Raw genomic sequence first — 26,343 nt, forward strand, 5'->3', positions numbered from 1 at the left:
TAGATTTCTGCCTGTCGCACTAATTAATTCTATATTTGCTTTTAAAAAGAATGAAATGGGCAGGCTAGATCAAAGAGACTGATATTTTTTATAAGAAATCTATTTGCTTCATAGAAAATTTTACAAGAAGAGGTGGAAGATGAAGAAGGAGGAAGACACCAGGCGGAAGAGAAAGGAGGAAAGAGACGACTATGTCACAAGAAGAATCATCTGAAATGTAATAATAATAAATATTATAACATTTACTACAATTATTTCACCAGTTTCTATATTTAGATTTAAAATACTAATCAAAAACTAAAGGAAACTATAAATAACAAAAGTTGTGGGAAGAAAATAGAAAAATGAAACCAGAAGACACATAGAATTCTCTGGGATTTTATTTTAGTTGGATTTTTAAATTTTTTGTTTCATAAGCATGTCTAGTGACAAATATAAGGAACCTTAAGAGAAATAGATTTTAGGGGTATTTTTCAGAAAATAGATCCAGTTATAAACTAAATGTGGAGTATAGGTTAAGCACCTTCTACACATTCTTAGAAAGGACAGAAGAAAAGCCAAAGAAATTGCCCTTAAAATTACAAATCAAATATTAGCTTATGGGAATTGTAATCATCATGAATATTTTCTGTTTTGAGGCGATGAGCCACAGGAACCACATCCAGCCTTTCAGGAAGGCAGCCCTACTTCCAAGGTTTGGGATGCAGAAGTGGAGCACTGCCCTCTAGAGGGAGAAGCACTTCCTAAAGCAGGTAGCGATGTCATAGCAACCAAAGCAGCTTTCTTCACACCACATCCAGATTTCAAGTAAAGGATTTTCTCTGGAGAATTGAAAAGAAATATAAAATACATTATGTGTAAATAATGGGAATTGTTTTAATACTTTCAGTAAGACTTTAAACAAAATATGTACAGTAAAAACCTTTTACAGTGGAGGGCAATCTATAGGATAAGGAAGATTTCTTCACATGCCATGAAAATTACTTCAACTCATACTCACCACCAGCCACCTCATGCTGACTTACATAATTAAGCAGGGCCCTCCTTACTTTAGGTATCACTCAAAGTGCTATGCTGTATTTACAAACCTACACACATATCAAACTATAAGAGTGGGAATATTTAATGATCTATTAAGGGAAATTAGCAACAAAATGTTCTGGTTTTCTGTGTTGTTTTTCCACATGCAAAAAACTTAAATTAGTCTTTCATGAAAGGGTGATCTGCAAAGCCCCAGCTCTTCCACATTTTGGTAAGTCATTACAGTACAAAATATCAGTCACTTTTTTTAAATAAAAGATAGACTAAGGCAGGGTTTTAGGACACAAACTTCTAGGCTTCCTTAGTGGTGGGATCTGAATCGTGAGGCTTACTTTATAACCCCGCTTTGTCCTTCAATGAGAAAATTACCACCATTAGCTGCCCTACAACAGAGAGAATTAAACTGCCCCTGGCTTAGTTGCAGGAATCTCCATTTTCTCCTGATATGCACATTTACTCTCCTAAACTTCTGATGGGCAAGTAATTCTGAAGATCCTCTATTTCCTCAGCACTCCAGCTAAGCCAAATTCAACCCTCACTGCACTTATTCAGCTTCCAGCCTCCTGATAGGCCAGTAGTAGTCCCTCCCCCAACTAGACACTACATCTGTCTTCTTCAAAATAATTTCTTCCCCTAAAATAAGGTTTAAAATCAACTCTCCCATCAAATAAAATGTATGATATAACCAAGCAGAAGTATACTCAGAATAAACATAGAATAATATTGTAGCCCCAGATTGAATAATATTGTAGACCCCATATTGGGGTCTAAAAGTTTAAGTGGGGATGTAGATTGGGAAATGGAGATGGAGAAGGTAGGAAAGATGAAGTAGATGAGTTAATCAAACTAAGGATGTATTAAAAAGCACTATGAAACCCCACTAGTTTATAACTAATAGTATAACAAAAAAAGGTAGTGTGAACTGAAGTACTTCATATTAGTGAAGAACGATGTTCCCAGAAGACAGGGGTTATTAAGTGAAATCTTGGTGCTGGTTATGTTACCTCTTTACCAATTTTACTTGTCAGGGAAGCCTCAGAGACACCCAAAACAATACAAGATACAGTTCTCAGTTGCCCACCCTGAGTAACTGGTAAGCTTCAATTGCCAAAGATATTGCACACTTTGGTTGTAGGATACAGACATACAGACATAGAGGCACACACACACACACACACACACACACACACACACACACACAATTTTAAAACAAACTTAGTTCCAGGACAGCCAGGGCAGTTACAGAGAGAAACACTATCTCAAAAAAACAAAAATAAATAAACAAATGAACAAACAAATAAGTCAAAAGCAGAAGCCCAAGACTAGATATGGTTTACCTCTTTTCAAGCTGTTGGTCAGTGGTATCCCATAGAGCCCCTCACCAAACATCATAGACATCACCATTGTTCTTGGTTACCTCCCAAAACTAAACAGCAAGACCCTATTGACAAAGCCACCACATACTTGAGTTACAGAACATGGAGAAATCAAGCTGGTACCAGCCTGGAAACACCATCCCTACTGGTTAGCTTTTATGTGCTGGAAGACTCTATACAGGATACTGGGGTAGGAAAGTCATCACGATCTTACCCAGATGTGAATTCGGCGAACTACAGTAACAACTAACCTTATCTCTATATCCATAGATTAGAGCATTTTCCAACTCTCATCAGAGAAGCTTTTCTCTGAAGTAGATGGCAATTAATGTTTCCTTACAAGTGGTCAAGTGCACAGAATAAGAGGCAGTACTCAGCTCCAAATGGAATATCCATACCACACTCCCTCCAACCAAATCTCAGAAATCACCCTGGAAGAGAAGAGAGAAAGATTATAAGACCCAGAAGTAATGGGCATCTGAAGTCAAATAGTATTTGCTTGACATGAGAGGACCATAGTAGGCATGAACTAACAGCAGCTATGACTATATGTACGAGATCAAGCCAAACAAAATCCCAGCACATGAAATCCCACCCCTGGCTGAGGAGCTATTAATGACTGCTTGGGGAGGGAGAGTCAGTTCCAATGCAGCCTCTTGGGGGGCTATTTATGCTCTAGTAGATGGTTCCATACATATACACACATCCTGGCATATACTAGAATCACTAAATGGAGTCAGTTTTTCTTTCCAGCCCATGGATACAACATGGCTTCATATGGCAGCCCAGATATCCATGCAGCCTTCTGTGGGAAACAGACCACTGACATCCATATGGACTCAATCGCAGCATGGACCTCTGTCGCAGGATGGTCTTTTAATTTAAAAAAAAAAAAAAAAAAAAAAAAAAACAGAGCCAGATATCAGAGTGAAAGCTGAAAGATCAGAGAAGCAGAACAGCCAACCACTAGTTCTGACCTCTATGAAATCCTCAGCCTAAAGAGAGTGAGTTCCTGTTTCCTCACACCTTATATACATTTTTCTGCCCAGACATCACTTCCCGAGATTAAAGGCATGTGTGTTTCCCAGTACTGGGATTAAAGGTGTGTGCCACCACTACCTGACCTCTGTGTCTAACCTAGTGGCTGGCTCTGTCCTCTGATCCTCAGGCAAGTTTATTAGGGTACACAGTATATCACCACAGACCTCGGACCTCAACCTGGTCTCTGACTGCAACTCAGACCACAGACATCAATATGGTCCTTGGCCACAGCACAGGCCACAGTCACCCTCATGGCACTGAGTGGCAGTACAGGCCACTGACACCAACTTGGCTTCAGGTGGCAGCACAGACAACAGAACTCCATCTGGCCTTCAGTAGTAACATGGTTCATGGACATCAACACAGCACCTGCTTCCAAAAAGTCTAGCAAGGAAATATTATTCCAGAGATTCTTAAAATAAAGCAGAGAAGACCGTCCATCAAGTTGAATTATAGTAAGAATTTTGCATCAACAAATTAGTTTTCTTCAGAACAAAGTCAATATTGTCTTCAAATAACTCAAGAGAGGGTACAGGTAAAGTACTATGCTTAACAGTACGTGAAAAGGAATATTTGAGCCAAGCACAATGGCACACTCTGGTAATCCTAGCACTCAAGCAGCTGAAACACTGAGAATGCTGAGTTCAAGGCCAGTCTGGAATACACAGAAGACTCTTCTCAAAACTTAGGCCAAACAAAAAGTATCATTTGAAACCATTCAAAGACCAAGTATTATCAATGAATAGTCTTCACTTAATTATTAATTCTTAGCATCCTCCATTCCAAATAGAAAATGAAGTCCTATACTTAGAACTCCATAAAGAACTATGCCTTTCAGTTTTGTCTGTTCCTTGTTCGTTAGTGCTGGTGACTAAATGTAGGGAGTCACATATGTCAATATATGTTCTGCTGCTGAGCCACCACCTTGTCCTCAGAATTCTGTTTATGAAGTGTCTAGTTCCTCCACATTTTGTGAAATCTTCTATGTTCCTAAGTTGCTTCATTCTAGAAATTTCTTTAAGAGATTACTCTGCAGTTAAGAGCACTTTCTGTTTTCACAGAGGACCAGAGCTTGGTTCCTAACACCCATAACAGACAGCTAACAACTGCTTTCAACTCCAGTTCAAGAGACTCTAATGCCCAATGCAAGCTTCTGAGGATATCTGCAAATAGATACGTACATACACACAAGCAGGTACACCCATACACATATATAAAATATTTTTAATTTAAACAAATAAAATATAATATAAATATCTGAAAAGAAAAAGAAAAATCACAGGAAGGTAAAGAAGCTTGGAGTAAAAACATAACAAATATATTTAACTAAAGGAAAAAAATAAAAAGAAAAGGTAGGGTATGGTGGCACATGTCCTTAATCCCAGCACTCAGGAGGTAGAGGGCTGTGGATATCGTTCTGTATAAATAAAACACTGATTGGCCAGTGACCAGGCAGGAAGTGTAGGTGGGGAAGTGGAAGGCTGAGGAAAAGAGACACTGCCAGCCACCGCCATGACAAGCAGCATGTGAAGATGCTGGTAAGCCACAAGCCACGTGGCAAGGTATAGATTTATAGAAATGGATTAATATAAGATGTAAGAACAGTTAGCAAGAAGCCTGCCACGGCCATACAGTCTGTAAGCAATATAAGTCTCTGTGTGTTTACTCGGTTGGGTCTGAGCTACTGCGGGACTGGCAGGTTAGAGAGATTTGTCCTGACTGTGGACCAGGCAGGACCAGAAAACCTCTAGCTCCAGGCAAGCATATATATATATATATATATATATATATATATATATATATATATATATATATATATATATATATATCATGCCTATTAGAACTGCTAAACAAAACTAAGGCTGCACTATGAAATGATTAATTGCTTGCTTTTCTAAAGAATACAAGATCATAAACAAATAGATCATTTTCAAACCTAAATTCTATTTTTTTAATTAATATACCTCTGAGGGCTAATTGATTGTCAACTCGACTGTGTCTGAAATCAACTAAAACCCAAGCAACTGAACATCCTTGTGAGGGATTTTCTTGATTGGATAATTTAGGGTAGGAATACCTACCCTAATTGTGGGTGATACTTTTTGGTGATAGTTCACATAAAGGGACATGGAAGAAAAAAAACTTTTGCTTTTTACCTGCTTGCCTTCACTCTCACTGGCAAATTTATGTGTTCTGCTGTACTCCTTTCACTGGTATTAGAATTTACTTCTGGATTCCAATACATCCTGAAGACAAGCTCTCCAGGAATCATCTGGGATTCTAGAATCAGATTGGGACTGCTGAGACATCCAGTATCATAGATGGAACAAGTAACAGATTATTGGCCATTCCCTTGGGAGATAGTCATTGTTGAACTATGGATGGAACTAGAAAAAAAATCACCCTGAGTGAAATAACCCAGACCCAGAAAGATAAATATATGTGTTCACTTATATGTGAATATTAGCCATTAAATAAATGATAACCAACCTACAATCCATAGACCCAAAGAGGTTAGGTATAGGAAGGGACTAGGGGTATATATGGATATCCCTGATATGGGTAAATAGAATCGATTTTGGGGGAGGACTGGGGGTGAGGGAGATGGGAAATGGGGGATCAGGTGGGTAGAGGAAAGGGAGATAGTGTTGAGGGAGGGAGGGAGGGAGGGAGGGAGGGGAGAGACAGCTGGAACTGAGGGGCATTTGAGGGATGATATGGAAACCTAGTGCAGTGAAAAATTCCTAAAATATATAAATGCAGTTCTAATGAGGTCTCCTAGTAATGGGGGATATGGAGTCCCAACTGGCCATCTCTTGTCACCAAAGAAGGCTACCAGTAGAGGGACTGGGTTGCATTCAATTGGCCAAGGAAGTCACATAGAAATCTCCAAACAACCCAGGCTGTTACCAAAACAATGAGTTGCTCTGCACAAACTGACAGTGAGTCCCCATTGCTGAAGACAACACTCAGACAACTCATTGAACATGGAGAAGTAGAGCTGTTGCCTACATGGAGTCCTCACCCCTACATTCTAATGTCTTTGGTGTGGGAAGGTACTCTGCAGACTACCAAAAGAGAAACAAACACCAACCCAGGCACAAAACCTTTGACCTATAATCTGCCCTGCCTGCAAGATATGCTAAGGCAATGGTGACATGGAACTTGTGTGGGAGTAGACAACCAGTGTCTGATTTGACTTACAGCCCACTCCACAAGACAGAACCCATACCCAACACTGCTTGGGTGGACAAGAACAAGAGACTAGATAGCCCAGAGGCCTAGGGTAAAACCAAACACGACTGTGCTGTGGGATGTTCTGTATGCTCTGAACATTTTACTCTGATTGATTGATAAATAAAATGCTGATTGGCCAGTAGCCAGGCAGGAAGTATGGTGTAGGCAGGATAAGGAGAGAAGAGAATTCTGGGAAGTGGAAAGCTGAGTCAAGGAGACACTGCCAGCTGCCGCCATGAGAAGATGTTAAGATACCGGTAAGCCACGAGCCACGTGGCAACTTACAGATTAATAGAAATGGGTTAATTTAAGATATAAAATCTAGATAACAAGAAGCCTGAGCCATCAGGCCAAACAGTTTAAATAATATAAGTGTCTGTGTGCTTATTTGAGTTTGAGTGGCTGCTGGCCTGGGCAGGGACTGGTGGGTGAGAGAGATTTGTCCTGACTGTGGGCCAGGCAGGACCAGGAAACTTCAGCTACACTACTGGTCAAAAAGTTATCAATAAGATGATTCCTAATGACATTCTGCTATACCCATAGATCAGCCCTTTATTCAGTCATAATCAGAGAAGCTGCCTTCTACAGCAGACAGGAACAGATGCTGAGACTCACAGCCAGACATTACACAAAGAGAATCCTTGGAAAATGCAGCTCTAAATGGGATGTCCCCATTAAATCCCTTTGCTCAGAGCTCAAAGAACCCTGTAGAAGAGGAAGAAGAAAGAGTGTAAGAGTCAGAGGGGATGGAGGACACCAAGAGAATAAGGCCCTCTGAATCAACTAAGCAAGGCTCACATGAACTCACAGAGACTGAAGCAGAAAGCTCAGGGCTGACAGGAGTCTGCAATAGTTCATCTACACGTATATAGCTTTCAGTTTAATATTTTATGGGACTTCTGAGTGGGTCTCTGATTCTAGTGCTTACTCTTAGGGCTCTTTTCCTTCTGTTGGGTTGCCTTGTCCAGCCTTGATGAGATGGGTTTTGTTTTATGTTATATTTTGTTTTGTCATGTTTGGTTTTTATCACTTAAAAGCCTATTCTTTTCTAATGAAAGGCAGAAAGAGAGTAGATTTGGAGGGGATGGGAGGTAGGGAGGAACTGGGAAGAGTAGAGGGAGGGGAAACTATAATCAAGATATATTGTATGAAGAAAAAAATCTATTTTCAATTAAAAATATAATAAACTAGAAAAAAATAAAAAAAGTAATAAATAAAAATTCTGTATAAAATTATATATCTGTTAAGAGTGAGAAATAAATTATGGAGGTTTTAAAAACTGAAAAAAAACCACAAACATCACAAAAATCTAAATAAATATATTTATATGTCTGACACTGTGATGTATTTTTCTTTTTTTTTCCAAATCCATCTTCTGACCACTTCTTTAAGTGTCAATTATTTGAAATATCATTTTCTATAATAATAAGAAAGCTAACTTAGTCTTTTTTCAAATAAAGGACTCTAAAACTTGTTTTTATTGAAAATAATTTTGTTCATACAACATATTCTGATACCAGATTCTCCTCCCTCACCTCCTTTCAGATCCTCCACACCTTCACACCCATACAACTTGATACATATTCTCTCTCTCTCTCTCTCTCTCTCTCTCTCTCTCTCTCTCTCTCTCTCACAGGCAAATAAAAAAATTAAAGTAGTACTAGAAAAACACATACACACAAAACTCATATAAAACAAAATCAGAAGCAATATAAAACAAAAGATCGCCAGGTAGCAGTGGTGCATGCCTTTAATCCCAGCACTCAGGAGGCAGAGCCAGGTGAATCTCTGTGAGCTCGAGGCCAGGCTGGTCTACAGAGTGAGCTCTAGGACAGACACCAAAATGACACAGAGAAACCCTGTCTTAAAAAAAAAGTAAGATTTTTTTTTTTAATGCCTAAACAAAGCGATATGAGGAAAAAAATATTTCAAAATACCATTGAGTCCATTTTATGTTGACTATCTACCACTGGGTATGGGGCCTGCCCTCAAGTGTTGTTTGTATACCCAGTGAGAATTCATTGGGGGAAACCAATTTTTCCTTTGCAACTGGTTGTCATTTTTCAATATCTTCTGGGTTAGGGATGGGAGCTAGTGTCCACTTTCCCTGTCAGTTTTGGGACCTGGGCATGCCCTGTATGCGCTGCCACAGTCTGTGAGTTCCTATGTGCATCAGTCCTGTTGTGTCTGAAAGGCACTGTTTCTTTGGTGTCCTCCATGCCTACTGGCTCTTATCTGCATAATTTCCTGATCTCTGAGGGGAGGGATTTGATGAAGACATCCCATTTAGAACTACAGATTTAAAAGAAAAGAACCATTATTACATTCATAATATGCCATTATTACATTCATATAAGGCAAACTAGGGGGCAAATTGAATATATAACAACTAAATGTACAAGGCATGTCAAAATTTAATCAAATCTCTATACATGAAAATCACAAAAGTCTAAACTGAAAAAACACACTGAAAAGAATTAACAGTGCATAAAACTAAAGTCCTTAAAGAAAAAACAAAGTAAAGAAAAACTTTGAAATAAATCCTGAAACATTTTTAAAATTATAAACTATAAACTCAGAGATCCATGAGTCTTTTAATCCCAAAGCAAAGGAGACTTGAAGAAACTACTTGTAAGCATATCAAAGAGTATAAACCAAACAATAAAGAGAAACTCTTTGGTCCTCCCTTGCTGTGGGATAAGGTTTTCATACACTGGTTTAATAAAACACTGATTGGCCAGTAGCCAGGCAGGAAGTATAGGCTGGGTGAGCAGACTAAAGGAATTCTGGGAAGAGTCAGGAGTCACCAGCCAGACACAGAGAAAGCAAGATGTGAAGGCAGAATTGAGAAAAGGTGCCAAGCCACGTGGCTAAACATAAATAAGAATTATGGGTTAATTTAAGTGTAAGAGTTAGTAAGTAATAAACCTGACCTAATGGCCAAGCAGCTTTAACAAATAATAAGTCTCTGTGTGTTTACTTGGGTCTGAGCGGCTATAGAACTGCAGGACCTGGGTAGGACCAGGAAAACTTCAGTTATACTCTCTGAACATAAAATATTTTTTGTCATGATCCTAGTTCCTTAGAATAGTTTTATTGGTGTCATATTAATTCTGAATTTGCACCAATATAAAAATTATGTCATGGGGGGTACACATGTATGTAAGTGTTCACAGAAGCCAGAAGAGGGCAATGGATCTCTTAGAGCTGGAGTTATAGTTATAGGTGGTTGTGAATGCCTAACACCAGTGATGGGAACTGAACTCTGGTCTTCTGTAAGAGTAGTAAGCCCTCTTAACCACTGAGACATTTCTCCAACCCAGAAGCTATGCTTTTCAAAGAACATTTAAAGCTTATGGAATTGATCAACAATAAATTGTGTGGGGGGGGGGAGAGTCATGTATTCTCACTTCTATGTAGCCTAGGCTGGCCTCACTTTCAAAATTCTCTTTCCTCAGCCCCTTTAAATACTGAGATAGCAGATGAACACCACCATACTAACTAATTCAACACTTTAAAAGTTCAGACACTATTGAATCTCATAAGGATACAACCAAATACGTATACAGGATCCTTCCTTCAAAGTACTCATGTCTAGCAAAGAAAGTTAACAATTAAACACTTACCATTAAAAACAGTAGTTTTAAACAACAGAAACCAGATATTTTGACAACACTAAAAAAAAAAAAAAGGCCAAACATTGAAGACGAGAGAAAAATTATGGGGAAAATTGAGAAAGAACACTCATACTATAGTGGTAGATATAAATTCACAAACTGTCAGTGGTAATGCATACCTTTAATCACTTGGTAGGCAGAGGCAATTGGACCTCTGAGTCCTTACCCTCTTGGAGGATTGGGTGGGGGTGGGGTAGTGGGGAGGTTGGGGAGGAGCAGGAGGAGGGGATGGATGGAGAACTGTGGATGGTATATAAAATGAAAAAAAAATGTATAATTAAAAAAAGAGGTTGCCTTAAAAAAAGAAGCACCCTATTAAAGATGAATACCATGTTTATGTCAAAATATGAATGCTCAAAATAGCTGTTGTAAGTTCTACACTTTTATGAGATTGTTTTGAAGTGCTTTTAGAAACTATAGTTCCTAAAAATAAATGAAATTTGAAAGGGTTATAATTATGGAAACACAAGGAGAAAAGAAAAATGGGGAAAATCTCGTTATTCAAGAGCTGATAATGAATGCTTTAGTTTTCCATCTTGTTAATTATTTTTCATTTATCACAAAATAAGTAGATATAGATTTATGAAAAAGAAATAGCAGTCTATTCTAAAGTAATAAGGTTATAATTTAGTACACATTGGGATGTAGCATTGCAATAATAATCAAAAATCTCTATTAAACACTACTCATAGCCGGAAAGATCATAGACTTGAGACAAAAACCTACTACTTCCATTTTTGAAAACCAATATAATTCTAACTGTACTTTCAATGCCTACCCTAATACCACAGATAAGTGCAGCTCTCACCCTCATCAAAGAACTTTCTCTTTTCAGTAGAGACTGGTCAAAAGGCAGAAAGTAAGGGACTCTGGGATGCCAAACACCAACTGTTACATTTGTAACACAACCCCTACACCTAAGGCTCAGAGAAAATCATGGAAGAGGGAAGAGGGAAACTAGTTTAAGAGCCAGAGGCTCTGGACACCTGTTACTAGATACTTTCCCCTATGTATTTCCCTATTATGTTGGAAAATGTACCTATGAAATCTTAAAAATAAATTGTCTGAACAAGTATAATGACAATAATAGGTAATGTGTCAACATGGAAAAGGGAAATTTCATGTGTTTCCACCTCTAGATAAAGAGCTACCAATGGTCAGTGGCTGCTGAGAAAGAATCTGTTTCTCCAGGGATGAATGCCATCATAGGATGTCCAATCCTACGTGGTAAACAAACTTTATCTACATCATAAAAAAATTTTTTTAAATCATTAAAATAAAAACTATTTTGTGGGTCTCCTAGACTGCTTAAACTCAAGAATACATGAAAACTCAAGAAGTGGGCTGGAGACATGGCTCAGTGGTTTAGAACCCTGGTTGCTATTCCAGAGTACTCTAGTACAATTCCCAGCACCTACATGGTGGCTCACAACCATCAGTAAGTCCAGAGGATCCAATATCCTCTTCTGACCTCCACAGGCACCTAGCTTGCATGTGGAGCACAAGCACCCATACACATTAAATAAATAACTAGATAGATAGATAGATAGATAGATAGACAGACAAATAAATAGATAGATGGATATTTAAAGAGAACTCAAAGAAAGTGAGAAGAACAAATTCTCTGGACTATTAATTCTAATGTCATAAACTCTTAATGAAGCAAATTTTGCCATATATTGTGGAAAGTGGAATGAAGCTTAAATGTTACCAGAACACTTTGTTTTCAATGACAATGCAAGATGTGAGTGCCAAGTGAAAGGCAGGTGGTTGGAAGCACATTCAAAAACTTTGATGATTTTTTTGTCTTCTTCAGTAAACTACAATCTCTATAAGGGTAGAAGCTGTATACCTGCACATGCTTAGGTATACAGTATTTTAATAAATGAGTAGAATAAAAAAAGCATATTGGATGCTAGTATGTATACTATAAATCTGCTAAATATCATAAAATGGAATTTCTGGTTAAATAGTAGAAACTAGAGAAAGTCTTGTCAAGTAGAGACAGCTTTAAAAATACAAGGACTTGAATCTAGTTGATGATTTTCCTTTCTAGATGTTCCTATTGAATGAAAACCCTTCCCCTTCCATTTTTCCATTCTGTTGTGATACATAATGAGGCCCCTTGACAAAAACTAAATGGATGCTAACCCATGCTCTGGAACCTCTGGACTGTGAGATAATAAACTTTTTTCTCACGAATTACCAACCTCAGGTTCTTTGGTATTGCAAATGTACTAACTCAAGAGCCTACGGCAATAAGAACAAGTGAGCTAAGTCAGAAAGTACAGATAAAGCCCATGGCATAGCATGTGGTCAAAACAATAGTCACTATAATTTGAATAAACAATAACTTTAATAACTAAAGTATAAAATCCATACCAGCAGTCTTTTTGGCTCACCCTTTCATACTTCAAAGATCTTCGAGGGTATTAATTTTGAACTGCTAAGAACCAGAGAACAGTAGCATAAATAGTTGTTGGTAAAGAATTAATTGCTAGCATTTCAGGGAACAAGGATCCTAGTAATACACTGGAGTCCTCTGCATCAATCCACATGACAAGGACATTAGGCAAAATTTCTTTAAAGAGTTCATAGTTGGAGGGGGAAGGCAACCAATGACAAATACAAGTGTAATGTGTGTATGTCATCAAATCACAACTACCAAAAAGAAAGGATGCACCAGGGAAGACTGGGAGACCAGTGTGGGTGGGTAGGTGCAAGCATCCTTGCAAATTCAGCAGAGATCTCCTGAGAAGAGATCATTTAGGGACACATTAAAGAGGAAAAAACTTGGCCATGTGGATATCATCCTGTAAACAAACGTGTAATCAAGACTGTCAATTTGTTAATTAGTTACCTAATTATTTTGGTTAATTCTTCATAATCATTTATCCTATTCCCATTCATATCAAATTTTTCTTACTTTAAAAATTGGGTAATTCATGAGAAACAATAATCAAAAGAAAGCTGAAGCTGAGAAAGGGTAGTGCCAGTGTCTCGGGAGGCTGATAACAGAGGATGGCCTGAGCTCAGGAATTTAAGTCCAGTCTGAGCAACATAATGAAAACCTATCTAAATAAAAATAAATAAATAAAAATTTACAATTATCACTACATGAGTATTCAATAAGTATTTTTAAAGCAAATTAAATTAGCAGGCTTGAATTTCAGAGACCACCCTTCACCAGCTTCAATGTCTTAAGAGAATCCATATAACAATGTTATTTTTCTAACGTCAGTTTAATATGCCATCAGTATTTTTACCATGACATAAAATATGAATATGACTCTAAATAGGCAGACTAGCATACTTGTGGTTCTTATGAAGCAAGGCACATATACTGTACAGTTTCTAAAGAAAACTATAATAGAAAGAGATGACATATAAAATGATTGGGAAAATCATAAGGATTGTTTTTAGTACTTAGATCTTGGTATGTGTTCCCAAAAGAAGAAATTATACAACTAGACTAATAAAATAATAATTTTAAAAATTTCAAGAAAAATAGAGAAACAATAAAAATGATTTAAGACCAGAAATGTTCAAGAGGAAAAAAATGAATCATGTAAGAGAGCACTGAACTCTCTACTAGTTCTGAAAAATGTTCATGTTAGATTATAAAATAAACATCCAAATATATATTTTAATATCCTCCCTAGTACATTTTAGTATTTCCCTGAACCAATTTTATTCATGTGTAATTTATGTTTCTATGTCAAACACCTGCATGTTATAAATATATTAGTACAAAAACCTATTTTAAGGTTTTTATTAAATCAGAAGTATGTATGAGTGCACTTTCAGTTGAAGAAGTTAATGCAAGAGTTGCTGGCTAGTTATGGTACAAAACTGAGCCAAGAAAAACATTCACTTATTTATATACTGCAGCACCTGAAAATGTCTCATTTACACTGTGCCCAGAACCACAAAATTTATCAAATAAATTTCCATACTCCCCAATCTAAGCAAAAGCTACATTTCCAAAAACACTGAAATTCACATTGCCCTAAAAATAAAATACTAGCACTATGCAGTTGTATCAATATACAGGGAAAGGAAGATGTCATAGTCTATAAATTATGAAAATAATAAGTTGCAAAAGATTTTTTATTAAAAAAGTACCTCAGATTAAAAAATGGGTCAGTAATAAAACTTATGAACATTTTATGCAAAAAGAAGAAAAACACCACATAAAGCTTAAAAATGAGGGGTCCAGGTATTAAACCAATTAATGTTATTGTAAAAAAAAATGCTGAAAACAATATCATCTGCTCAAATTAGTTATTTATAATACCTACAGCCAGTCTTTTATATTAGCATGGAAGAGTTATGATATCTTGACTGCTTTTTTTTTTTTTTTTTTTTTTTTTGGTTTTTCGAGACAGGGTTTCTCTGTGCAGCTTTGCGCCTTTCCTGGAGCTCACTTGGTAGCTTGACTGCTTTTTATCAACTCTATTAGCATGCACAGATAAAGTTCAGATAAAAGATCTCATAGTGACAATTCAGTACACTTCAGAACCATATGTAACTTTGCCCTCTTACCCAGGAGACATTTATCAATGTCTAGAGACATTGGGTTACCATAATGGGGTGGAGAGGGGGGAGTGGCAGTGCCACACAAGTACCTAGTCTCTTGTTGACAGAGAACAGAACTATTGCTGAACATGCTACAGTGAACAGGGCAGCCCTCTAAAAAGGCCAATGGCACCAATAATTATCCAGCCCCAGACATTAACAGCACCAATTTTTAAAGATTCTATGGCTTACTTTTCTGTTACCATAATAAAATACCTTGACAAATACAATTCAAAGGAGAAGGGGTTTATTTGGGCCCATAGTTCAAGGTTACAGTTCATCATGGTGGGGAAGACATGAAAGCATACAGGGAAGGCATCGGGCCAGAAGCAGGAGACTGGTTGGTAACACTGCATTCACAGTCAGAAAAGGGAACAGGAAGTGAGGGTGGGCTATAAAGCATCAAGCTCCATCTCCAGTGATCCACTAACTCCAGCAAGCCTCCCTCTCATATAGGTCTTATACCCTTCCAACTAACTCCACCAGCTGGGGGCCAAATGTTCAAAGCATGTGAGTCTATGGGGATGCATTTCACACTCAAACCACAAGGCTTTGCTTACATAATGTCTTTGTTTAAAACCCAACCCCTTGCCTAGGACAATCAATATGACAAGAATTTCAAGGTCAAAAGAAACAAAGCATAATCTTTATAAAGAAGTTCTAAGCAAAGAACAATATATAAAATACGTACTGGCCTATATATGACAAGAAGACAGGGTGTGCTACTTTTAGCTACTACCTACCCTTCCTATTTGGCTAAAAGTATGTTCTGTGTGTTTCTTTTTCACTTTTTATCATGATAATTCCTATGTATCTTCAAAATAAAGTGATATATCTACCATCCAGCTTTAACAAATGTCAACACTGTGTCATTTTTTTAAACTCTAAGTTTCTGTCATTTTGGGTTAGTTGTTTCTTCTTGGGTATCTAAAACCAAATGACAGAGGACATATTCTTATACCAGCTGATATTTAATAATTTTTTTTTCAGTATTTACCCTTGAAGGAAGTTGATCAATATGAGCCAGATACAGTGAGCCTATGAAGAAGTAAAAGAGGATTAATTAGATGACATGAGGAAGAGATGGCAGAAACCTGAGCAGTCATCTGAGATCCAAACTAATGGTAGGGCAAGACCTCTAAGAATTTACAACAAAAGCAGAGGGCTGGACAGAAAACTGTAGAGACACTGGTAGCTGTTGAAGTCAGACATAAAGGCAATCTGTAAGGATTTCTGGCCAGAGAGGTAGAAGTGAGAGGATGCCACAGAGATGCAAACAAAAAAAGTTCTGGATCAGGAATGTAAATAAGTCCTAGTGTCTTCCTAGCATTAACAGTTTAACAGCTATGTGGAGTAAGATGATAAAACTGATACTCAAAGGAAGTAGGAAAATACAGATGAATAAAGAATAAGGAAATGGTCATAAAGAATAAGGAAATGGTCATACCTAAACCACAAGAAACCAGTAGGGGTTTCTTGTTTAGGAGGTGAGACAGGAAGGCAGAGGGGGAGACTGCCTGGAGCCGCCACCAGGACAAGGAAGATGTAAGGTACCAGTAAGCCACGAGCCATGTGGCAAAGTATAGATTAATAAAAAAAATGGGTTAAATATAACAGTAAGAGCTAGACAATGATAGGCCTGAGCTAATGGCCAAGCAGTTTAAATAATATAAGCGTCTGTATGTTTATTTTATGAGTGGGCTAAGGGACTGCCGGGGTTTGGCAGGACCTGAAGAGAAAACTCTCCAGCAACAGCTAAACATAACTAAGAATTATGAGTTAATTTAAGTGAAAGAAGTCATCAGTAGTAAGCTTGAGCTAATGGCCATATAGTTCGTAAATAATATAAGCTTCTGTGTGTTTACTTGGGTCTGAGCGGCTATAGGACTGGCAGATGAGAGAGATTTGTCCTGACCTCGGGCCAGCCAGGACACAGGAAAACTTCAGCTACACTTTATGGTGATACTTTATTTGTACTGAAATGTGATTTTATTTGTATGTTAATAAATAAAGTTGCCTGGGGGTCAGAGCTAATAGCAAGCCATAGCAGAAGCTGGGCAGTGGTGGCACCCACCTTTAATCTCAGCACTTGGGAGGCAGAGCTAGGCAGATCAACTCCATACAGCCATCATGAAGACACACACCTTTAATCTCAATACCAACCTTAGAAGACCTGGAGGTAAGTACATACAGGCAATGACAAGGAGGTCATGTGGTTAGGTTTACAACCAATGAGAAGGCAGAACAGAAAGTCAATAAAAAGGACAGACACACAGGAAGTAGGGCTCTTGCTGAGAGGAAGGACAGCAGCGACAGCAAAGAGTAAGCTCAGCTCTCAGCTACTGCTCTGACCTCTTAGGCTTTTAACTCTGCAATTGGCTCTGTATTTCTTATTTAATAAGACTGTTCATCTACAACACTTACTGGCTTTCATCCCTGGCTTGCTTAGCCTGCTTTTTTATAGAACCCAGGACCACCAGCCCAGGGATGCCATCACCCACCATGGGCTGGGCTCACACCCATTGATCACTAAATGAGAAAATGCCTTACAGCTGGACCTCATGAAGGCATTTCCTCAGCTGAGGCTCAATCCTCTCTAATGAATTTAGCTTGTGTCAAGTTGACACACACAACCAGCCAGTATACCTGACCCTTGTCAACTTGACACACAAATGTAACACTATTAAGGCACAACCCTTCTTTTCTTATTCATTCTCAAGATATCACATTAAAATCATAAATAATTTTAAAAGTCCCATAGTCTTTACAAATTCAAGCACATCAAAATTTCAGTTTCTTTAAAATATTCAATATATCTAAAACTCCAAAACCCCTTTTTAAAGTTCAATACTTTCATCTGTGGGCTCCTTTAAAAAATTAAATACTTTATTCAAGAGTGAAGAACTAGTGCACCATCACAATCTGAACCAAGCAAAACCAAACTCAAACAGTATAAATAACTCAATGTCCAATTATCTGGGATTCACTAACAATCTTAGAAATTCCTCCAAAGGGCTTAGGTCACTTCTTCAGCTCTGCCCTCTGCACATACACACAGCTTATCTTCTAGGCTCTGGCTCAATCCACTTCACTGCTGCTGCTGTTCTTGGTGGTCTTCCCAGGGTGCTGGCATCTCCAAAACATGGGGTCCCTTGCTGCAACTGGGCTGAACGTTCATCAATAGCCTCTCATAAGCTCTTTACATGGTGCCAAGCCTCAACTTATTTGCATGACCCCTTCAGTCCTGGGCCTTCAACTGCCACTGAGGCTGCACCTTCACCCATGGCCTCTCCTGGCCTTTCACAATGCCAAGACTCAGCTGCTCTCCATGACCCCTTCATACCTTCAAAACCGGTACCACCTGGGTGACACACATTACCAATTCCAGCTACCAACACGAGGTAAAACCATGGCTGCCTCTAAAATACAGTTTCTCCATGCTCTCAAACACTTCCCTGAAGATTTCACCTCAACAATGCTGGCCTCTTCTTAATCACTGCTAGTTTCTTAGTTCCAGCTAACCATCATCAATTGTCCCAGTAACATAAAGGTTTCACTTTAGTAGTTCTGGCATCTTGTTAGTTACAGCATATTATTCAGCCCCAGCTAACCAGAACCACCAGATTGCTTTAGTAGCTCTGGTATCTTGTTAATCACAGCTGATTCTTCAGCCCCAGCTAACCAGAACCACAGAATCTTAATTCAAAATAACAAATGGCCTTGATAGAGTCTTTAAACTTCCCTCTGAAACTTCACAGTTTCATCCTCTGCACAGCTCTCAATGTTCTTACCTCCCAAGCTCCCACAGAACATCCCACAGAGCTCTTAACACTGAATGGTTCTTCTAGCCTGAGTTCCAAAGTCCTTCCACAAGATTCCCAAAAACATGGTCAGGTCTGTCACAGTAATAACCCACTACAATTTATCAACTTGTCTTAGTTAGGGTTTCCATTGTTGCAACAAAACACCATGATCAAAAAGCAAGCTGGGGAGGAAAGGGTTTATTTGGCTTATACTTCTGGATCATAGTTCATCATTGGAGGGAGTCAGAACAAGAACTCAAGCAGGGCTGGAACCTGAAGGCAGGTGCTGATGCAGAGGGCATGTAGGGTAGCTGCTTACTAGCTTGCATCCCCTGGATTGCTCAGCCTGCTTTCTCATATAACCCAGGACCACCAGCCCAGGGACGCCATCACCCACAATGGGCCTTCCCTCATTGATCACTAATTGAAAAAAAAACAAAAAAACAAAAAAACAATGCCTTACAGCTGGGTCTCATGGAGGCATTTCCTCAACTTAGGCTCCTTCCTCTCTGATGACTCTAGCTTGTGTCAAGTTGACACACAAAACCACAGAATTCAGGTCACACAGCATCATCGCTAAATGGATTCTCTATGAGGAGGGAAAGATCAAAATTCACTGAAAACACAGAATAAATAAGAAAACATGTAGATTATTGTAGCAGGAATCTTAAAAGTTCTTATTAATAAAATCAAACCCAAGGCCAGTTATTGGGGTGAATACAGGAAGGTCAGAGAGACAGAACAAGCCACAGCTATCTCACCTCACCAGTTCCTCAGCTGGTCCTATTTCCTCAGACTGGAAGCCTCATCCAGAATGAATCCCCGCTGAACTGTGCTGCTTCAAAGCCTGAAAGCTTAACTAGCCGAATGCTTAACCAGCCAAATGCTTAACCAGTCAACTGCTTAACCAGCCACATGCTTAACCAGTCAAAAGCTTCTAGCTTCTGGTCCTTGTGATACCTCAGTAAACCCCCCCACTCTATCCCCTACAGACAAAGAGAAGCTTAAACCAGGATTCGTAAGTGTAGATAAGAACTTAGACCCCTTTTCCCCAGGTGGCTGTATCTGCTACAGGGACTTTGGAAAACAGTCAGGATATTCGACCAAAAGACTAAAAAGGGAGGCAGGTTAAAATAAATTATATGGTCTGTGCCTTTAAGAACTAGCCTCACAAAGAAAGGGGAGAGCTCCTTCCAGCCTCCCTGCTGTGAGTGAGAGATTTGGAAGAGCCTCCCTGGAGACTTGTGAACTTAGAAAACACCTTACTTTTGCATTCTGTACCTAAAGTCTCCAGTGGCGGCTTTGGGGACTGTGATCTAGGCCAGGCCAGTTTCAAGTCCCCAGAAATGATGGTGCCAGCCCCAGGAACAAAAGAACAGAGTCAGGATGTCTGATGGTAACCAATTAACCACAAGATGCCCCTCTCCAGAGATAACAAGACCAGACCCGGAGATGAGTTGTAAAACTCCTGACAGGGCAAACAGATAAGATAAAATAAGATAAAGTCCAAGCCCGGGAAAAACTTGACCAATCAAGGATGGACCCGTACTAATCCCCTCCCCTCTAAGAAATTTTATGGGTTTTGCCTATAAAAACTAACTTCCCCGAGAAAGAGGGGCTCCTCCCTGCCTCACTGTATTGGGAGTAGGAATGAGTCCCTGTCTAGACTTGTATCTGCAGAATAAACCTTGCTGTTGCATTCTGGACATCCAAGGTCTTCGGTGGTCTCTTTGGGGGGTCACAATCTGGGCATAACAGTCCTCAAGCCTTATATATCTTTCTGCCTTCTACCATCACTCCCTGGGATTAAAGGCGTGTGTCACCATGCTTAGCTGTTTCCAATGTGGCCTTGAACTCACAGAGATCCAGAGAGATTTCTGCCTCTGGAATGCTAGGATTAAAGGCGTGTGCTATCACTGCCTAACTAGTGGCTTTTCTGTTCTCTGACCCCAGATAAGTTTATTAAGGTACACAATATTTTGGGGAACACAATACCACCACAGATTATAGATGTTTTACACTTTTGTGCTTTGAAATTATTTTAGACTTGAGGAAGTGTTACACAGAAGGTGCCACTTCCTTTAATCTCCCAATTTTAAATTGTGGTCTATTTATCAAAATGAGAATTTAAAGAGACAGCACAGAAACAGGAAGGGCAGTGAGAAGGAAGTAAAAGGAGAACAAAAGGCAACCAGTGGGGGTTCAGTCAGCCTTTCTAGCTACCTAACATCAGGTTACTGTTGACTACATAGTTCAAATAAATACATTATGGGAATTTTTTAAATGACAGAATAATGAACCAAAGTTCAAATTTCACCAGGTTTTCAGCAATGCTCTCTTTGTGTTCCAGTATCATTTAGTGTCTCCTTGGTCTCCTTCATCAAAGAGAGCTTGCATTAAGCAAATATCCTATACCATGCTGAACTCATTAGTTATGATCTATTTTTTCATTCGTATGTAGCCTCGGAATTTCTGCATACAAATTATGTCATCTGTGAATAGAGATGATTTGACTTCCTTCTTCCTGGTCTGGATGCCTTATGTTGCCTTTTCTTGTCTAATTGCCCCTGTTTAATCCTCAGTACAAAGCTGAAGAGAAGTGTTTAGAACTGGCATCTTTATTTTGTTGCTATTCTTAACACCAAAGCCATCAATCTTTCACCACTAAGAAAAATATGGGATGCTCTGTTGGGTTGGGAAACTTGGTTTGCATAAGCATTTGGTCCCCAGAAATCCACAAAGATACCTCTACTATAGACTACTGGCAATGGTTGAGAGAGTGCTTGAGCTGACTTACTTTGGTGAAACACCCTGTCATGATAGAACTCTCATCCAGTAACTGATGGAAGCAGAGGCAGAGATCCACAGCCAAACCCCAGGTGGAACTCCAGGAGCCCAATCAGTGAGAGAGAGGAGGGACTGTATGAGCGAGAGATATTGAGACCATGATTGGAAAAAGCACAGGGACAAATAGCCAAACCAGTGGAAACACGTGAACTGTGAACCAATAGCTGAGGAGCCCCCATGGAACTGGACCAGGCCCTCTGGATAAGTGAGACAGGTGATTAGCTTGAACTGTTTAGGAGGCCACCAGGCAGTGGAACCAGGACCTGTCCTTGGTGCATGAGCTGGCTTTTTGGAACCTAGGGCCTATACTGAGACACTTTGCTCAGCCTTGGTGCAGGGAGGAGGGGACTGGACCTGCCTCAACTGAATCTACCAGGCTGGGCTGACTCCCCAGGGGAGAACTTGCCTTGGAGGAGGTGGGAATGGGGGGTGGGTTGGGGTGGGAGAAGGCTGGGGGTGGGAGGAGGAAGGACAGGGGAATCTGTGGCTGATATGTAAAACTAAATTAATTATAAAAATAAAAATATTTTTAAAAAAGAAAAGAAAAGGAGTAGGGTTTTCTTTATATGCTTTAACTGCATCTTTGAAACTATCCTAACTGCAGTTTATATGCCCTATTCACCCTCATTATGACCTTCAGGTATCAGTACCACACAATCAGTGGTTCCATCCAGTGTTTGCACTGAGATACCAGCCCAATGAGATAAAGATCATGCCTCAGAGGCTAGAATTCCTTTTCACAGTATCATCTTCAAGCCTCTAAGAGTTAAAACCAAATAATCTTACATTTGTGACTTATGTACTTAAAGATATAATTGTTCTCTAAACATGGATAACTTTACATGCAATAACCTAATAAAATACTTGGCTTAACAAGTGACTCCTGATTAGACTCACACTCATTTAAAACCAAAACTATAAAACCTCACAGCAGACCCAGCCTTTTTCCCCAACCCCATCTCTTTGTGTCAGCTGCCAAAACCCAGAGGCTCTCTCTACCTAGGAACCCACAGAGCACACTGGCATGGGAATCAGGTAGGCAGACTTTACTCGTTACTGTCTTCCATTGCAAATTCCCCAGTTTCATCCCTAGCCCTGTAGCAAACCACATGCAGAGACCTATCCAACCTCTTCAACACCACTCCCAGAGGAACCTACTGAACCTCCACACAAACCCAGCTTTCGTCCTTCTTGGGGACTCTCTCCTGCCCCCTCTTCTATCCCATCCCCATTCCTTCCTGTCATCCCCCAATACTTAGAAACACTTTCTACCCAGGACTCCCAGTGGCCAAACCTGCCATGGACTAGGAGCACTCCCTATGAGGCAACCCACAGCCATCGCATGTTCCAAAGACCCAGAAAGAGCAACAAAAACCAAGGAATGGAACAACCTCCAAACAAAGATAAGACCAGATATATACACCTAAAATCACAACCATCCCAAAGCCAAATGCCTAGACACCAACACAAAAACACAATCATTAATACTCAAGATAGTATGTCTCCATAGGAACCCAGCAACACAACTACATTAAGTCCTGAGAAATACAAAATAGCTGAAGGACAAGACAAAGAGAGCAAAAAGGCTATTATTAATATGCTCAAGGATCTCAAAGGGGATAATAATCAACACATAAATGAAGTCTGTGAAAACACAAACAATGGAATAAAACCAAGAAAACTGTTCAATGCATGAAAGTGGGATGGAATCACCATATAAAACACAATGAAGGTGATCCTAAAAGGCAAGTTCATAGCACTAGTACCTGCATAAAATAACTGGAAAGAGGGGCTGGAGAGATGGATCAGAGGTTAAGAGCAGTGACTGCTCTTCCAGAGGTCCTGAGTTCAATCCCCAGCAACCACATGGTGGCTCACAACCATCTGTAATGAGATCTGGTGCCCTCTTCTGGCCTATAGACATACATGCAGGCAGAACATTGTATACATAATAAATAAATAAATCTTAAAAAAAATAATAACTGGAAAGAGCTCATTTTATCAATGTAATGGCTTACCTGAAAGCTCTAGAACAAACAAGAAATAACACCCAAAAGGAATGGATGGAAAGAGTATAAGCTCAGGGCTGAAATCAATAAAATAGAAACAACAAAGAATCAATGAAAGGAAAAATTGGTTCCCAGAGAAAAACGTATTAGACTGACAAACCCTTAGCCAAATTAACTAAAAAAAATGAGAGAGGAGATTCAAATTAACAAAAGTAAAGATGAAAAGGAGGACATAGAGGCATACAGTAAGGAAATACAAAGAATCATAAGCACATACTTTAAAAATCTGTACTCTAACAAATTGGAAAAATTAAAATAAAATGAATAAACCTCTTAATATATACTACCTACTGAACTTAAACCAAGATCAGATAATCAATTTAAACAGCCAAAACCCTTAGTAAGATAGGAGAAATAACTAAAAGTCTCCCAACTAAAAGAAGCCAAAGACCAGATAGATTCAGCACAGAATTCTATCAGACTTTCAAAGAAGAATTAATACCAATATTCCTCAAATTATTCTTCAAAATAGAAACAGAAGAAGCATTATCTAATTACTTTTATGAGGCCACAATTACCCTGATACCTAAACCACACAAAGACCCAAGAAAGAAAAAGAATTACAGAGAAAATTTCTTTACAAGCATATATGCAAAATTCTCAATAAAATATTTGCAAACCAAATCTAAGAACACATCAAAAAGATCACCCATCATGACCAAGTAGGTTTCATCCCAGAAATGTAGGAATGGTTCAACATATGTAAATTGATAATGTAATCCACCATATAAACTGACTGAACCAAAACCACATGATCAGCCAGGCTGATGGTGGTACAGGTAGCTAGGTGATGGTGCATACCTTTAATCCCAGAACTTAAGAGGCAGAAGCAGATGGATCTTTGTGAGTTAGAGGCCAGTTTGGTCTACAAAGCCAATTCTGGGACAGCCAAGGATACACAGAAAAATCCTGTCTTGGAAAGACAAAATAAATAAGTAAATAAATAAACAAACAAACAAAAACCAAAAACCACATCAGCGTCTCATAACTGCAGAAAAGGCCTTAGTCAAAATCCAATACCCCTTCATGATAAAAGTCCTGGAGACACTAGGGATGAAAGGAATATACCTCAACATAATAAAGTCAATTAACAACAACAAAAAAAAAATAGTAGCCAACATCAACCTAAATGGAGAGGAACTCAAAGCATTTCTATTAAAACCAGGAACAAGACAAGGTTGTCCACTCTCTCCATATTTATTCAATATAGTACTTGAAGACTTAGCTAGAGCAATAAGACAATTGAAGGAGATCAGGGAGATACAAATAAGAAAGGAAGAAGTCAAAGTATCTTTATTTGCAGATGACATGATTGTAGCACGAATCTTAACAGGTCTTATTAATAAAAACAAACCTGAGGCCAGTTATTGGGGTGAATGCTGAAAGATCAGAGAAGCAGAACAAGCCACAGCCACCTCACCTCGCCAATTCCTCAGCTGATCCTGTTTCCTCAGACTGGAAGCCTCTGAGTCCTTATCCAAATGGATCTTAGCTGAACTGCTTCTCGAAAGCCTAAAAGCTTAACCAGCTCTAGTTCCTGGTCCTCATGCCTTATATACCTTTCTGCTTTCTGCCATCACTTCCTGAGATTAAAGGCTTACTTCCTGGGATTAAAGGCGTGAGTCACCATGCCTGGCTATTTCCAGTGTGACTTTAAACTCACAGAAATCAGGATGGATCTCTACCTCCCAAGTGATAGGATTAAAGGCATGTGTGCCACCATTTTCTGGCCTCTATATCTAGTGGCTGTTCTGTCCTCTGACCCCAGATAAGTTTACTAGGGTGCACAAAATTTTGGGGAACATAATATCACCACACATGATTTTATATATAAATGATCCCCAAACACCAGGAAGCTTCTATAGCTTATAAACACTTCCAGAAAAATAGCATGATACAAAATTAATACACAAAAATCAGTAGTCTTCCTATATACAAATGACAAATGGACTGAGAAAGAAATAAGGGAAACAATACCTTTAAAACCTGAAAAAGCTATTTGTCCCTGTGCTTTATCCAACCCTGGCTTCAACAATTCTCGCTCATATAAACCCTCTTCTTTCTCACTAATTAGACTCCCAGTGCTCCACCAGGGGCCCAGCCGTGGATGTCTGCATCCAGATTCCTCAGACCTTCCTTGGATGGGGTTTATGGCACAACTAACAGGGTGTCTGGCCATCCCATCACCGGAGTAGGTCAGTTCCTGCCGTCTCTCGTCCATTGCCAGCAGTCTTTTGTGGCAGTATCTTTGTGGATCTCCATGGGCCTCCCTAGCTCTCTGCTTCCTCCCCTTCTCATGTGGTCTTCATTTACCATGGTCTCCTATTCGTTGTTCTCCCTCTCTTTTCTTGATCCAGCTAGGATCTCCCACTCTCTTTCCCTCGACCGTCGCTCTTCATTGTTCCCACTCATGACCAGGCTGTTCATGTAGATCTCATCCATTTCTCCATGTCTTTTTTGGGGTCCCGTTTTCCAGGTAGCCTCACTGGTGATGTGAGTAGCAGTTCAGTCATCCAAACGAATGGAAGCACAGGATCTATGAACCAAAGGCTGAGGGGCCCCCAACTGGATCAGGCCCCCTGAACGGGTGAGACAGTCATTTGGCTTGATCTGTTTGGGAGGCAGCCGTGTGTTGGTGCCGGGTCCTGGGCTTGTTGCATGAGTTGGCTGTTTG

General features: G+C 39.3%; 1 long non-coding RNA gene across 1 annotated transcript in view; it reads right to left on the reverse strand.

The window, feature by feature from the left end:
- Positions 1–362: 362 nt before the first annotated feature.
- Positions 363–26,343, reverse strand: part of LOC119086836 — a 31,458-nt gene continuing 5,477 nt past the window's right edge. The window contains exons 3-4 of the long non-coding RNA XR_005090202.1: positions 2,669–2,848; positions 363–821 (exon numbers count right to left, since the gene is read on the reverse strand). This is a non-coding gene — a long non-coding RNA (uncharacterized LOC119086836). The remainder of the gene's footprint in view (positions 822–2,668; positions 2,849–26,343) is intronic.

This window comes from Peromyscus leucopus, chromosome 8a (assembly GCF_004664715.2).
Source record: "Peromyscus leucopus breed LL Stock chromosome 8a, UCI_PerLeu_2.1, whole genome shotgun sequence".
NCBI lineage: Eukaryota > Metazoa > Chordata > Mammalia > Rodentia > Cricetidae > Peromyscus > Peromyscus leucopus.